Below are 6,424 nucleotides of genomic sequence, written 5' to 3' on the forward strand. Positions count from 1 at the left end.
ATTAATACAGTGCACATGTGTGCAGACACAAACAGCTGTTAAAGCAGACTGACAGCTGATCCAGCGGTGATCAGCTGACGCGATCATCACAAACGGACGTCGCAGCACGTGACGCTTAATCAGAAAGGACGTCTCATGTCTCTTAAAAAACATTCCCTCGTTTCCTCTCTCCTCTCTTGGTTTCCTTGCGTCTCTCCATGCATCTCTGGTGGGAGGGACTAAGACGCAAGTGAACGACGCAAGTAAAGGAAGCATGGATGAAATTTCAGAGACTTGGGAAGCAGCCATGCTGTGTTTCCAAATCCAAACTGTGACAATGTGATGCTACTCACTGTGTTCAGGGTGGTGTGTTTGTCTTTTAGGCATTTTGATTCTCAAGCATTTTTTCTTGCTCCACGACAGGGTTGTTCACAGCTGTGAGGTCAGAAGCACAATGTTAACAAGCAGCAGATATATAATATCACAACAGATAACACTCCAGAAAACCGCTTTAATACAAAGAGAGCGTTTCAGCTCAGAGTGAATAGAATAAAACAGGTTGTACTTACGAGATGGAGGGCGTTTGGCTGAAAATAAATACAAACACATTATTAAAGATGTAACCGTTAAATATTTCAGACAGTGTCACCTTCAGTCCAGTGATGATCCTCTCTAATACCAACTCACACTGATAAATAAATCCTTATGACTTTTGTTTAAATCTTACACTATTTCTTTTCTGATGGCCTCTTCCTTACATCATCGTGCTGCAGTCAAATTATAATTAAACTGTTTCTGGGTCTTACAGCGCTTAACGTTGATAAAAACACATTTTAAATGTTAAGAAGATCATTTGTTTCACTTTTGAAAACTGGACAGAAAAAAAGTCGAGAAAGAAAATACAGAAAATAAAATGACTTCATGTTTCTGCTTTGGTCTCTCACCATTCCTCTTCTTCAACATGAACACAACGGCAGCGATGAGGGCGAGAGCAAGAACAAGCACTGCAGCAATGATGCCGATGATCACGTGCATGGAATTCCCTGTTGAGCAGAAAACAACAAAACACAGTCACAACCTGAGCAGGTGAAGCAGGTTAAAGAGAAGAACATCTGCCAGTCAGACCATAATCCTGAATATAAGCACAGTTTGTTTGTGCTGCTGATGTTAACTCTCATCCTGTCTGTAGATAATTACTGTATTGATGCTGAATCTTTGAACAAGTCCATGAACTCATCTCCTAAAACTGACATGAAGTAAAATACAGTGCCTATAATCTCTGAACATGTAAATGGTTACACAATGACTGAAAAAAAAACACTCTAAACTTGTTTGAGTAAATTCTTTTTACAATAATCTTCAGACAACTTTCTAAAAAATGTCTTCTATTGGAGGTAAATAAAAAGAAGTCTTTATCAAAAATATAAACTGAACAAAAACACTTTTTTGTGTTTCATTATTGACATTTGTCTGTGTTGATCAAAGGTCAGTAAAGAGCGGACAGACAGCACAAACAGCTGCAGTCATCTATAATCCTTTGAAACAAATCATTTAAATCTGATAAAAGTTTCTTTTTATTCTTTTATTGTTTTGCTGTCAGGGTCCAGAGGTGGACACTTACATTGGTTTCATACTAATCTCAGCCTTCAAACTGTTTATTAAATGTAGAAAAAACTTGATGAAAGTGAGTGAAAAACAATATAAGGAAACAAAACTTCCCTTCCAACACAGGACTGTTACAGTGAACTTCCCACTCTCATCCCCTCTGACTCCAGTCTTACCTTCGTTGGTCCTGATCGCGACTTTGTCCAGCTTGGTGACGATGTCCTCCTTCACACCAGAGAGCTGAAACACACATTCGTACTTCCCCCAGTCTGCAGAGGACTCTGATGGAAGCTTCAGCTCGACACTCATCTGGAAGGATCCGTCGTGGTTGGGGAGGATCTCTCCGTGGTCCACGTCGTCATGAAGCTCCGCTCCATCTTTCCTCCAGAACATCACGGCGCTGTTAGGGTAGAAACCTGTAGCGTGGCAGCTGACTGGAGAGGAGGAAGTCTTCTGGAGGAGAGACACTGAGGGGAGGTCTGGAGAGAGAGAGAAAGACAGATTATAGTTTCTTTATCATCATTCACTGTTTATTAATATCACAATTCCTGTTAACTGTCATGAATTTAAATGCCTTACTAACATCAAGATTATATTTATAGTACCTATGCAAAGAAAATGAAGCTCACTGGAGTGTAAATGATATAAATATGGGAGGGCAGAGGAAGGAAAAAGACAAAAGGAGACAAAAGAGTGAGAATAAAAAGTAGAGAGACAGAGAGAGAAATGTAGAGGTACAGATATGCAGCGGAGAGGAACAGATATATAAAGTAGGAAGAGAGAGAGAGAAGCACAAAGATGAAGAGAGAGCAGGAGAGAAAGAGAAATGTGTGTAACATTTATTGTCATGTCAGGAAGAGAAGAGGTGTATGAACGTTGTGCTAATAAAAACACATCAGGTCATGTGATTCTACCTGTTCTCAGCAGAGAGCTCCTCCCATAGTCCACATACTTCTTCAGCCACTCGGGGCAAATCTGGGTGAGGTAGTTCTTCTTCTGTGCTATTTGAGCTCTGTTATTATCCCACTTGTGTTTGGTGATGACAGCCTGTGGTGTTGGAGCGATCCATGTCTCTGACTTCAGGTCGAATGCTATGAAGTCTTCTCCATCATAACCATGCTGATTGAAACCATTAACGTCTTGAGTCTGATCATCCCACTCACAGCCGTACATCACCTGGTTAATGTGGACACCTGAGAGAGAGAGAGAGAGAGAGAGAGAGAGAGAGAGAGAGAGAGAGAGAGAGAGAGAGAGAGAGAGAGAGAGATCACAGCCAGTCATCTATTATCAGTTGATTTCACGTCTTCTCCACAGACACACTGATCCACACACACCAGCACAGAGCACCTACACCTCCTGCTGTTATTGGCTGGATGGAAGACGCTCACAGCCAATCATCATGTGGACAGTGTGGACGGTTTAGAGCGAGAGAGAGCTGCTCTAGAAGCTTCCACTGAAGGAGAGTCTCAGTCCAGGATCAGTCTGTAGACTCCTCCTGCTCAGCCAGCACAGTGTTCAGCAGTGTGTTACTACAACTGCTCACAATAAGGCAGAGACCACCAGGACCACTATGGAGACTGGGAGGCAGTCTGTGCTTCCTGATTGGTCCATCCATCAGTCAATCATTAGACACAACCGACAGCTGTTTCTACCTGCAGGCGTCGGCTTGATGCTGCCTGAGAGGACGAACCGACACACTGTGGTCAGCACAGTGGAGATAATCTGATCTCATCTGTTTTCTACATTTTGAGAGAACAAACTAATCATGTTTGTCATGTTTGATTATGTTATGACTATTTTTTAATTAATCAATAAATAGTTTAATCTGTTAAATGTCTTTAAAAAGTCAAATAAGTTCATCACAACGTCCCAGAGGCAAAAAGGTGAAGATCTTATTTCAATAGTATATTATGTCAGAGACACACTGAGGTCCAGTTCAATTAATCTGATCTGTGTTTCTGCTCTTTATATATCATGGACACAGTGTGGTCAGTGCAGCAGAGTCGAGCTGTTACACTTTTTAAACCTCTGATCACAATCACACATTCATCATGTCGTCCTGTCAGCCACGTTCATTAACACACGCTGCTCCTCCTCTCATGTGCGGACCCAGCACAAGCAGCCTGTGTCCCATTTACTGTCCTGCACCTTAGTTTTAGAAACCAGGCGCTGACGTTCCTCTATCAGCTGTGTGTTGTAGAGCTGTTGTGATCAACAGGTTTTCTACAGGAGAGTTCATATGGACCGACTGACTGTGGGCAGCCCAGTCGAGTTATTCTGGTCTAATCTAGTGGAGATAAAGGGTTAATAACCTCTGAAGGTTATTATGGGATGGACAGAAACGCTGCATCAGGGCAGTTTAGCAGCATCCAGCAGTCTGAGTGTCAGTGATGTTTCTGTGAGTCCGACTGTGTTTCAGACAAGAAACGCCTCCAAACAGCTTCAACTACGTCAGTGACACACTCCAGACTGTGTGTGTGTGTGTGTGTGTGTGTGTGTGTGTGTGTGTGTGTGTGTGTGAGATTTGATTTTTAACCAGATCTTTATTGATCACTCTTCACACTGTACAAAAACATAACACATCCTTGTTTTAAACGCACCAATCACATTCACAGTTTCACTTCAGCATGTCTCCCACCAACAGCTGACCCTCCACCACAGAGCACAGCACCCTCTCATGAGCCCAGACTGACTGGAAACTCTCCAGGTCCTGGTTGGCTCCGTAAAAACTGAAGTCCAACAACAACCTGGACTTCAACATTTTCACAAACAGTAGCTTTACATGAAGCTCCAAAGATTCCCCTACCTTCCTCTTCCTGCTCACATATATGGCCATCTTTGCTTGTCCCAGGAGGAAATTTACGCTCTGACATTTATGCTTTTGGTGCCGAGTGTATTTGAACCCACAGATAAAAACCTGTTCAGTAAAGATCTCTTTAAAACAGCCAAAAAACTTTCCCAGTAAAACAAACAGAGGAGTCAGACGAGTGCACTCTAAAGAGCAGTGAAACACTGTCTCCCTGTGCTCACAGGAAGGACACGTATCCTGCACACTGACATTCAGAACAGAAATAAAAGCAGTGATAGCTATGATGCCATGTAGGATCCTCCACTGTAGGTCTGCATGTTTCTTGATCGGGGGGGGTTTGTACAGAGACCTCCACTCAGGTCTGGCCTCAGGACTGAGCCCCAGATAAGTCCTCCAGGGGGTGTCACTGCGACCATTCAGGGTTTTTTATGTACAGTCTTAACAATCAGTTTGTAAAAAGTCTTCCCCGCCCCGTCACTTAAAGAAACACCTGCAGTGTTGGTGGAAGCCAGTAAAAGACCAGAGCAGTCCTTCAGGTCAGGAAGCAGTGCGAGAGCAGGGTAGGGGTCAGAGCTGTCTGGCAGCAGAGAGCCGTCACCATAGTCAGTAAGTAGAGACCACTGGTGCCCTGTCAGCTGATGTTTCCAGCGCCTCAGTAACTGTCTTATGATCCGTGTGGATCTCACTCCCAGACGAGCAGCCAGACCAGCCGGATTGTCCAACTGAGGTCCAGTCGGCTCCACCACCTGCCCCAGCGTAGAGATCCTGGCAGGGAGGAACATTCTGGACAGAGTCGGTCCAGCCCAGCGAGGAGAGTCCAAGTGTCCGCCAAACAACACCGGCTCTTTAAGCAGCCATTACAGAGAGTCTGCCTGTTCCTGTCTCTGCTTCTTCAGCAGAGTCCACACTGTAAAAACACTGAGATAAAACCCTGGCAGAGAGGACATGTTCACTTTCTTTAAATCCATTAAAAACAGAGCTCAGTCCCAGTCCACCAAAACGCTGCAGGATACAGCAGGACAGCGGCCTCCACACCAGGTCAGCGGGCCCAGTGAGCAGTCTCTGCATGAACTGAAGGCGGACAGTAGCACCTCTACTGGCTAGATGAACCAGACCCTGCCCTCCCTCCTCTTTAGGGAGAAAGAGCACACTCTGAGGAACCCAATGCAGCCTGTCCCAGAAAAAATCCACCAACACTTTTTGGACGTCAGACAGGAGAGAGGGAGGAGGATCAACACAGGCCAACATGTTCCACAGAGCAGAGGAGACCAGACTATTGGCCACAAGTACCCGCCCTCTAAAACACATTTTAGGCAACAACCACCTCCATTTCTTAAGACGACCTTTGACCTTTTCCACAACACTTTCCCAATTTGTCTTTACAAAGGTCTCATTCCCCAAAAAGACTCCCAGATATTTCAGACCTCCTTTTTTCCAGACCAGACCTCCAGGTAGACTGAGCTGATCCCTCAGCCTCTCCCCCACCATGACAGCCTCACTTTTCACCCAGTGCACTTTGGCAGAAGACATGGAACCAAATCAATTAACATCTCTTTCTAACAGATCAATATCTTTCTGCTTATTTACCAGGACAACGGCATCATCAGCGTATGCAGACAGTTTAAAATGAACATCAGAGCCTGGAAAACACACCCCGCACAGATCTGAGGTCAGTTTGTGAAGCAGAGGTTCAATGGCTGAAGAGTGTAACATGCCAGACAAGGGACATCCCTGCCTCACCCCCCTCTGCACACTAAAAGGAGCACTCAGACCTCCATTGGTTTTTAGAACACTCTCAATGCCACAGTACAACACCTGGATCTTGGCTATGACACGTGGGCTGAACCCAAAGGCAGCTCGAGTCTGCCACAGATACTGGTGTTCAACCCGATCAAAAGCCTTTTCCTGGTCTATTGAAATCAAACCAGTGTCTACAGCCAATGAACGAGAGACCTCCAGAACATCTCGAATCAGAGTGATGTTATCACTAATGAGCCTGCCGGGCACACAGTGGGTCTGATCAGCGTGGAT

The 6,424-nt window shown here is 44.7% G+C and overlaps 1 pseudogene; it reads right to left on the minus strand.

Moving 5' to 3' along the window:
* Positions 1-272: 272 nt before the first annotated feature.
* Positions 273-6,424, minus strand: part of LOC138608339 (major histocompatibility complex class I-related gene protein-like) — a 12,334-nt pseudogene continuing 6,182 nt past the window's right edge.

Source organism: Semicossyphus pulcher, unplaced genomic scaffold (assembly GCF_022749685.1).
Source record: "Semicossyphus pulcher isolate SPU_LCO1_2020_fin unplaced genomic scaffold, fSemPul1.0.p SCAF_5, whole genome shotgun sequence".
Lineage (NCBI taxonomy): Eukaryota > Metazoa > Chordata > Actinopteri > Labriformes > Labridae > Semicossyphus > Semicossyphus pulcher.